Raw genomic sequence first — 11,040 nt, forward strand, 5'->3', positions numbered from 1 at the left:
GGTTGTTGAAGAGGGAAGAAATGAAAGAAATAGTCAGTGTCACTACATGAATTGAAACCACATGCCATCATATTTCACATAAAATTCCAAATCAGCACCATCATTTGACCAATGTGTTTGTATATCTTTTGTTAACCCGTTGCAACACACGAGCATTCAACTAGTAGTACATAGTATCATAAAGTAGTATCATAAATGGTCTCATTTATTGACATGCATGACACATAGTACTCTAACCACCTCTTTTCTTTTTGTTTTTTGGCGAATACCGTAACATAGGTAGATTCCTCATTTATCTGACGCACCCGTCACATTAGTAGAACTGTATCTGCACGCGCACCACTTCCTCCCCCACTTCACTTTCACTCACTCACTCTCCCCCCATCTCGTTCTTGTTACCGATGTCTCCTCTTCCTCGTTGCAACCGTCACCGTCCGCTGCTACCATCGGCATTACCATACTCGTCGTCGTCGCCCCCGCCATCCACACCGTCGCCCTCACCCTCCGCTCCGGCCGGTAATCCCTCGCCGTCCTTGCCTATCTTTCCGGCCCTCCTCATCACCACCCACGGTCGCGACCGCCACACACACATGGCCGCGGCAGCAGCCACATTCAACTAGGGTTAAGGGTACATGAATTATTTGTGTTCATATTGAGTTCAATTCATAGAAACTTTTTGTGTTCAAAGATAGTATTCTTTTTTCATATTCGTGATCGTATTATTGCGTACAACATTTCTGTTCATATTCAGTTCAGTTTGTAGGAACTTTTTGTGTTTGTAGATCTTACTTTTTGTTCATATTCGTGATCGTATTCGTGTGTGTACATCGTATTATTGTGTACATTATTTCTGTTCATATTGAGTTTGATTTGTAGATTTTTTTATTACAAGGATTAATAGTAAGCGGTGATGTTTTGGAGAAACATTGATTTATTTTTGTTCCACCGAATGTTTAGCAGTATGTCCATTTTTATGTAGAGCTCATGCCATTTTTTATTCATATTGTGTTGTAGTAGATGTCTTCAGTTCTTTAAAGGGAATCATAATAAGCGCTAAAACCTTGGCGGAACGTTGATTTATTTCCATTTCGCCAATTTTTTAGCACTTAATATGTCAATTTTACAATAGAGGTCATGCCCAAATTTTATGGATATTTAAAAATTTATGTATTTTCATGTTCTAAGGCATTTTTTCTCGAAATGGCGGACAAAGGCACATACCATGGTGTTTTCCGGAGGTCCTCGTGTCGGTGTCAAAACCGGCATACCTCGGGTAGGGGAGGGGGCGAGCTGTTAGATCAGATTGATGGGTAATATGAGATAAAGGACACGATGTTTTTACCTAGGTTCACGCCCTCTTGATGGAGGTAAAACCATATGTCCTCATCTTGCTTATATTATGGGTGTATAAAAATACAGATTTGATCTACCTTCAGATCGTGAGTTGTGATCTAAACCCTATCGATGATGATGTGTGAATACCGGACTAAACCCTCCGGCTTATAAAGTCAGGGGTATTTAGAGTTTAGACATGGTCGGTTGCCTCCTACGATATACATGCCGAATCTATCAACAATCTTGGAGTGCACGCTAGGTCCTTAGAGGAGTCTGATGTTCCCATGCCATAAGTTTGAGGTCTGCGGAGTCCTTCCTCTACTAGTGGGTCATTAGTCCGTCCCATGGACTAGATCACCTAGGCCGGGACCCCCTATGCGAGGACACCGTTAGTAGCCTCCGAATTTGTCTTCGAAACCATGGAAGATAAACTTCCCCGGATAATGTCATCGGTTAGGTGCTCTTCGGCTTAGTAGGCAAGTTCAACATCCCAACTTGAAGCACCGCGTAAAGCTAGCCAAACTAGAAGCATCTTTTAACAAGGGGCCAGGCCGGCAAACTATGTGTCACTTCAAAACGCATCCCTAGTCTATCTGAAGTGCGCATCTTATCTAGTCTCGAAGACTAAAATCATGAGCGTGTTCGGTATTTAATTACTGATAACTTTTCCCGAAACATCGCTGCTCATAGTAAGTCATTACTTATTCGAATCGTTGTTCGAGGAAAACCTCTCGTTTGCACGTAGTATCAAATAGACACCAAGCCCCACTTTTTAGGGGATCTTTGTCAATCGGCTATTTCACCCACGATGGTCATAACGGCATGATTACTTCAAACATGGCGAATTTTATAGCACAACAAGGGGACATTTCGTCTTTTTACTGACTTATAAAATGCAGGGGTGTTGGAATCCTTTTTACTCACGTATCCCCCTGCTTTAGTGCCCAAACCCTCGAGTTCCCGCGCATCCAATCTGTAGCTCAAGCTCAAAGCTTTTCTTGCCCCCCTTGTAGCACCATGCTCGAAGTGGATTTTAAGGGGAAAAGGGTGGCCTCTAGGGTCAGCGACCCCATCATTGAGGAGCTCCGTATGGAGGGGTACATCTCCTTCGATATCGCTTGCAGGGATCCACAGCCCAACGAGCACATCCCCACTTTGAAACCTGGGGAACTGGTCATCTTCATTCCCCACCTTGTTCGAGACCCAGGGTTCCCATTGCACTCCTTTGTGCGAGGGATTCTGTGATGACTGATACGTCTCCAACGTATCTATAATTTTTGATTGTTCCATGATATTATCTTGTCAAACTTTGGATGTTTTGTATGCCTTTTATATCATTTTTGGGACTAACTTATTAACTCAGTGCCAAGTGCCAGTTCCTGTTTTTTCCGTGTTTTTGACCCTTTTCAGAGGAGAATATTAAACGGAGTCCAAACGGAATAAAACCTCCGAAAAGATTTTTTCCGGAACAGAAGATACGCAGGGAGCTTGAGAACCAAGGCAGAGGGCGCCAGGGGAGGCCACAAGCCCCTTAGCCGCGGCCTAGGGGGGGCGCCTAGCAAGCTTGTGGGCCCCCTGTGGCTCCTCTACCCTACTTCTTCCGCCTATAAATCCCTGAAAAATCCAAAACCATGGGAGAGAGCCACGAAAATACTTTTCTGCCGCCGCAAGCTTCTGTCTCCGCAAGAACCCATCTGGGGCACGTTCTGGTGCCTTGCCGGAGGGGGATTCGGATACGGAGGGCTTCTTCATCAACATCATTGCCTCTCCGATGATGCGTGAGTAGTTCACCATAGACCTTCGGGTCCATAGCTAGTAGCTAGATGGCTTCTTCTCTCTCTTGGATCTTCAATAGAAAGTTCTCCGTTATCTTCATGGAGATCTATCCGATGTAATCTTCTTTTGCGGTGTGTTTGTCGAGATCCGATGAATTGGATTTATGATCATATTATCTATGAATCTTATTTGAGTTTCTTCTGATCTCTTATATGCATGATTTCATATCCTTGTATTTCTCTTCAAGTTGTGGGTTTTGTTTGGCCAACTTGATCTATGATTCTTGCAATGGGAGAAGTGCTTGGTTTTGGGTTCATACCGTGCGGTGACCTCACCCAGTGATAGAAGGGGTAGCGAGGCACGCATCGTGTTGTTGCCATCAAGGGTAAAAAGATGGGGTTTATATCTATTGCATGAATTTATCCCTCTACATCATGTCATCTTGCTTAAGGCGTTACTCTGTTTGTCATGAACTCAATACACTAGATGCATGCTGGATAGCGGTCGATGTGTGGAGTAATAGTAGTAGATTCAGAAAGTATCGGTCTACTTGTCTCGAACGTGATGCCTATATGTATGATCATTGCCTTAGATATCGTCATGACTTTGCGCGGTTCTATCAATTGCTCGACAGTAATTCGTTCACCCACCGTAATATTTGCTATCTTGAGAGAAGCCTCTAGTGAACACTATGGCCCCCGAGTCTACTTCACATCATATTTTCAGTCCTACAATTTTACTTCGTTGCACTTTCCGCCTTCAGATCTCACCTTGCAATCAATCGTGAAGGGATTGAAAACCCCTTTGTAGCGTTGGGTGCAAGTTTGCTGTTTTTGCGCGGGTACTTTAGAGATTTGGCTTGATACTCCTACTGGATTGATACCTTGGTTCTCAAACTGAGGGAAATAATTACTGCCACTGTGCTGCATCACCCTTTCCTCTTCAAGGGAAAAAACCAACGCAAGCTCAAGAGGTAGCAAGAAGAATTTCTCGCGCCGTTGCCGGGGAGGATCAAGCCAGGAATAGTCTCCCGTCAACGTGCCAATATCTGGCGCCGTTGCCGGGGAGCATCAAGTGAAGTTTATCCAAGTAAGTATCGCAAACTCAACTCTTGCATTTAGTTTTTTTTGCCTCTCGTTTTCCTCTCCCCCACTTCTGAAAACACAAAAATTTACAAAAATATTTGCCTTTTTCGTTCGCCCTTTTCTTTCGCTTGCTTTTTGTTTGCTTGTCTGCTTGCTGACGTCACCATGACTGAAAACACCAAACTTTGTGACTTCTCGAATACTAATAATAATGATTTTATTAGTACTCCGATTGCTCCCGCCACTAGTGCAGAATCATATGAAATCAATGCTGCTTTGCTGAATCTTGTTATGAAAGAGCAATTCTCCGGCCTTCACTACAAGAAATATGCTCATACATGACGTTTTTAAGATGTCGTTGATGAATTCGTCATAAATCTATGACGATTTCACCCAAAATCATCATAAACCGTTTGTGGGGATCAAATCTACATATAAATTATGACGATGTGAGTCAAAATTGTTGTAACCGCATAAGATGAGATCGTCATAACTTGTACGACGATTACAAAAATGTCGTAACATGTTCTAACCAATCAGAACTCTTCCCACGGATCAATGACATGGCAACCATCCATCCATCCATCTATCTCATCATCTCACATCCATCCATCCATGTATTTACAGAAAAAAAAGAAAAAAATAAAACCCCACCCACAACCCAAACCCTAGCTCAGACCCCTCCCTCCTCCCCATCTCCTCGCCGCCGCCACCTCCTCCCCGTCCCCGCCCCCCTCCCGATCCAGTCCTCCCTCCTCCCCATCTCCGACGACGCCGCCCAGGCCAAGGGTCCCAACACCACCGCCGCCGCCCCCACCTGGTGCTCTGCCGGCAGCCGCTCCCTGAACCTGAGGAGCTACACGCCCTCCCGTCGGTGGTGTCGATGTTGCCCTCGGTGGCGGACGGAGGGGGTGATGGGGATGAGGAGCTGACGGCGAAGTCATCTCTAGCAGCTCTACCTTGAGGGAAACGCGCTCGCCAGCGGCCTCGAGTTCCTGGAGGCCATGGTGATCCACGACATGGGGCGGATCGGGGGCGCCATCCCGAGCACCCTCTCGCGGCTCACGCGCCTCTAGCAGCTCTACCTCGAGGGCAACACGCTCGCCGGCGGGGTACCCGGGAAGGTGCTGTCCAGGATGAGCTCCCTCCGCTACCTCTCGCTCGCAGGCAACCGGCTGGAGGGCATGCTGATATAAGATTACCTAATATTTTATCTGATGTGCAGATGTGGATCACATTCACTTTGTGCTGGAAAGGAAAACCTCCGTCAGATATCCTCAGATTCACTAACTGTCGGATGTGGATGGACTGCAATGCAGAGAAAATACGGGGGTGGAGACCCAATATTTAATTAAGGTAATCAACAGAGTGTTGGATTTTACATGAGCTATTCGACAACTTATGGAGAAATAAATATAGGAGTAGCTGTTAAAATACAATCCCAATCGCGAACCGTGTATCTTGCATTGTAGAGTACTATTATTACAATGGTACTGACCGTTGATCAGTGATTATTCATACATCTCCAGACCTAGTACGGACTCAAATTATCGAACGCAGTGTCGGCAGAGTATATATATATGCCAGTCCCTGAATGTTAACAGAGTATGGTAGTCCCTCCTATGATTTATTACAGCATAGGTTCATTCTCATATGAGAAGAACGTCTTTGGCCTGTACAGGGAGATTCTCGGGGACGAGATGTTGTTCAGGCTCAACCAACTCGACCGTTGGTTGCCCTCGCCGGCGACTTCTCCCTTTCCTCCTCTAATTGCGCAATGGAGTTGCCATTCAAGTAGTAGGAATAGCTTGTGCTCAGAAACTGTTTTGATTTGAAATCATCTTCTAAAGATAGAATTAGAGGCAGGGCTACGATGCTTTTTAGATAGTCCAACAATCGTCTTTTGTAAGTGACATAATATAGTTTAGTTTGTTGATCGACCCTACTGAGACCCCTGTATTTCTCAAGTTAGAAATCCATTAAACTAGCTAAGCAAACTAGTACTCCCTCAGTATCAAAATATAAGATGCTTTTTGCCTTTTTGACACTAGGTAATATCCGAAGTCCTATAACACGAAGCTACCGTTCCTTTTTGACACGAAGTCCTATAACACGAAGTCCTATAAAAAATTATACGAATGTGAATATTGGCCATTCGGCTTTTTTTGCCTATTTCTCGGATAAGCAGTTTACCGAGTCTTCTCCGATAGTAATGCCTATGTCATGTTCCTATTCACTCACAAGTTCCTGAATATCTATGATCTGAATATGCATAATTTTGATAAATTGGGCAGACACTCAGGAAAGTGCTCAGGAGATGGTGGAACAAGGCGTGGAGGCGCTGCGAGCTCAAGAGGCCATAGCTGCAGATGTTGGAGGTCGGGCTGGAGATAGCATTGATTGAGGTTGTGCTGCTCCTCGCCAGTTAATTACAGGTTGGTCAATAGTAGGGTGCTTTTGGCTCTTATTGGCCTGTAACATGGTCATCTATTATTAACCTGGATTAATCTCGTCTGCCTTGATTTGACAATGATATGTGTGTTTGTCTGTCATCAAGCATTTAGAATGGAACTAGTGAGGTATTATTTGGAAATCTAGGATAAATGCCAAGGAGCTAGTTGTTATTTTGGCTCTGAATCGAATGGTTGATGTTGCGTTAGGCAAAACTAGGCGCGACACTGTTTTATTTCTTCCTACTCAAAAGTAAAAAGTGAATTTGGTGGATCTAGTATGGGAGATTATTCTTTGAATCTGCATATCTTTTGTGAAATATGTCATATGCAAACATCTCACCGCGTTTCTCCTAGTTCTCTTTAACTTTAATTGTTTCTTTGCACGCTTAAAAAAGGTTTATTTTCCTTTTAGAAGTTTGCTGTGTATCAGAACATGTTTGTGGACTTTAACTACTGTATTCCAGATTATGCTACCAACCAAAATCAAATAATTAATTCAAATACTCCAGTGTTAGTTGCGATTACAGTGCAACAAAACAAACAACATCAACAACATGAATCTTGATGCAGTTTAGATGGTTTATCATGTGCAGATAGCCAAATACATGCAGGCTGTGGCGCCCATCAGAAAATAATGATGATAGTGCTACTGTGACTTTTCTTTAGATTTTTACCAGCCAGTACCAAGAGAACATGCTAGTGAGCGACTACTGACAACCTTATGCACATGTAACGAGCATTTACCTATCAAGCAGCTGCTAGCGATTGCCTATACGTGCATCAACATCATTAATCTCTTTCTCTAATTTCTGAAGCATAACATCAACCTGAAAATGCAGCAAAATAGAATGTAAACATTAGCCCTTTAGTATAACATGATTAGAGCTCCGAAACACATGGGTTTTGTTTTGGCATGCTTGTTTACTTTTTCTTGTTATCTTTAGTTATCTACTACTCAATTATGCACAACAACACAAGAGGTTGTTTCAAAGCTAGGTCAGAACTTAGAACAGTTCCTGTCATAATTCAAATGATACCTCTGTGCCATTCAGTACGAGGCCAGAAAGTGCAGACAAGAAAGTTGAAGGTTTCTATCACTAGTATACCTGAAGTAAATTTTATCTCTTCTCCAACAAAGCACAAAATAATCCAACCATGTTTGCTTCTCTAGTAGTTCGCCGGAGATGCTTTTGTGGGGCAAAGGGCGTGACATGTGTGGGGTTGTAGTCACCTATTCATATGCTTGTAAATAAATTTTCTCAGTATACATTCAGATTTTCCTGCTGCTGCTGGTGTCCTACTTCTCTCAGTCTGTTTTCCCACGATTTTCCTGCTGCTGCTGGTGTCCTATTTCAGATTTTCCTCCTGCTGCTAGTGTCCTACTTCTCTCAAATTTTCTCAGTATCATTCATATAGGATCACAGCCTATTGCTCCTAATTCTCTCAGTCACATTTGTTTTTTGTACAATGAGGCTAAGTGCAGCAGTAAAACATCATTTTTTTCAGATAGTTATTGCTTCAGTATATTTACTTGGACCGCTTAATTATATTTTGTTGGGAAAAACACCACACACATGTTTCTTTTGAAAGACACAAACATGTCTTCATTGTTGACCTTCTAAATAGCACACCACCAATTTCTAGTTGTTGATTTGGCTAGCTGTGAGTGAGATTTATCATATATATCCTCTAGGTTCAGTTTTGAGTACAAATTAAACGCTCATGCTTGTTAGTACAACAGTGCAAGTCTGATTAGTTAACTATTTGAAAGATGCATGCTAGGGGCATATATGATTCTAGACTTCTAAAACTTTTTAGTCCCTTAGATACTTTTGGCTAGCTCATGTCACACTGTAAGCAATTCAATAATGTGATATCTGAAACTACTTACCATCTCTTACACGCAAGGTGCATGGAGGTAGGCTCAGCTTCGGCGTCTTCCATTGGACTGCCCCGCTGCTGCCGGCGACGCTGTTTGGCATCGGCACGGTGAGCTCCTCTCCCTCCTCTGCTCCGTGCCTCCTGTCCCCGGTTGCTCTGATGATCCTCATGGCCTTCGAGGCACGGTCATGGTGTGGGTCTATGGCCATCGTTCCATGGCTGTCTGGTTAGGCTGCTAGAGTCCTTTCATAGTCATCATGCCACTGTTTGTTTTTAAAGTTTGCTCGTTTCTCTGCTTACCATGCTAGATAACACTATCCAACCTGATGCAAACTTGCTGAATATATGTATGGGTAGTTCCTGGTGGTCACTTATTATCCAAGGGAGTAGTTTTGGTACTTAACGAATGGTGTTTCAGCTAGCTTGCACCTCATCTAGCTACTCACTATTATTGTTACACCTGAGATGATATTTTGTTCTTCGAAAGACGTTTTACAATTTAGCATTGCCATCTAGTTCCTGCGCCTCAACAATACATTACTTTGTTTGTATGCAGGTATACTAGAGCCCATAAAAGCTGGTATCAGGGATGCAAAACTAGGAGTGGGGAAGCAAGAGCAGGATGACTTCTTCACAGCGAGTGCTAATTTCTGTATTTTCTTTTGAGATTCTTCCGGGTTGATGCTTCAGCTGTGAAAACTGGTATCTGATTGTCAACTGTGAATCAGATGAGTTATTGTATTATGTAAACCTGGAGATGTATTATGTGATGTTATATGGTGGATGATTTTAATTCGACTTGGAGTTTTCTTGATTTGAATATGAAATAGTGCTGCATTTAATATTGGACAAATAATTGGTTGAAAAGGCCCAATAAATAGAAATGAAATCAAGTTCTGGAAAAAAGTTGCTGAATTCAAAAATGAAAAAAGGACAAAACTGAAAGTGGACCAAATGTATTTGGACACTAAAAGGCTAGGGCCCAAAAAAAATCAAAAAATAAAAACTAAAAGTGGCTATAAATGGGCTAAGGCCCCAAAAGAAGCCCCCAAAAATAAAACCAGCCCATGTGATCAATTGAAATGGGTTGGGCTGATTTCAACTATGACGTTTTGATTTCGTCGTAAATTTGCCACGTAGGAGTGCCATGTAGGACTGGGTTAGATTGTCAACGACGATTTAGGATCGTCGTAAAGGTTACGACGATCCATGAATCATCGTAAAAGTTACGACGATTTTGATCAAAACGTCGCTGCTGTTCGTTTGTGACGCTCCGTTTTCGATGCTTGGTTTTTCGTCGTGAGATCGTCATAAACTAAAAACCGTGACGATGTAGCGACGAAAATATAGCGTCATGTATTAGCATATTCCATGTAGTGCTTCATAGTGAAGATGCCGCATCCCATCTTAATACCTTCATTGACTTATGCGATATGCAAAAAAAGAAAGATGTGGATAATTATGTGATTAAATTGAAGCTGTTTCCATTCTCATTGCGAGATCGAGCAAAAACTTGGTTTTCATCTTTGCCCAAAAATAGTATTGATTCTTGGAACAAGTGCAAAGATGCTTATATATCCAAGTATTTTCCACCGGCTAAGATTACCTCTCTCCGTAATGATATCATGAATTTTAAGCAACTAGATCATGAACATGTTGCACAATCTTGGGAGAGAATGAAATTGATGAATAGAAATTGTCCCGCTCATGGCTGGAGTCTTTGGATGATTATACAAATCTTCTATGCTGGTTTGAATTTTGCTTCTAGAAATATCTTGGACTCCGCCTCCGGTGGAACTTTCACGGAAATCACATTAGGAGAAGCCACAAAACTCCTAGACAATATCATGACAAACTATTCTCAGTGGCACACTGAAAGGTCACCTACTAGTAGGAAAGTGCACGCTATAGAAGAAATTAACTCGTTGAGTGCTAAGATGGATGAGTTAATGAAATTGTTTGCTAGTAAAGGTGCTCCTTTAGATCCAAATTATATGCCCTTGTCTTCCTTGATTGAGAGTAGCAATGAAAGCTTGGATGTTAATTTTGTTGGTAGGAATAATTTTGGCAACAACAATGCTTTTAGAGGAAACTATATTCCTAGGCCTTTTCCTAGTAATCCCTCTAATAACTTTGGCAAGTCCTACAACAATGCTCATGGAAATTACAATAAATTACCCTCTGATCTAGAGAGTAATATTAAAGAGTTTATCAACTCGCAAAAAGATTTTCAATGCGTCCATAGAAGAAAAACTACTCAAAATTGATGATTTGGCTAGGAGCGTTGATAGAATGTCTCTTGATATTGATGCTTTGAAAGTTAGATGTGCTCCTCCAAAGATCAATAGGGATGAAACTTTGAAAGCTATGCATGTTTCCATGAATGAGAGTAAATAAAGAACCACCCAAATTCGTGCTAGACATGAATGGCTTAAAAAGGCGTGTTCTCGTGATGAGAATCGCGAAGATCTTAAAGTGCTTGGTGTGACTCCCATTGAATCCTTGTTTTC

The sequence above is a fragment of the Hordeum vulgare genome, chromosome 7H, assembly GCF_904849725.1.
Source record: "Hordeum vulgare subsp. vulgare chromosome 7H, MorexV3_pseudomolecules_assembly, whole genome shotgun sequence".
NCBI classification, from domain to species: domain Eukaryota; kingdom Viridiplantae; phylum Streptophyta; class Magnoliopsida; order Poales; family Poaceae; genus Hordeum; species Hordeum vulgare.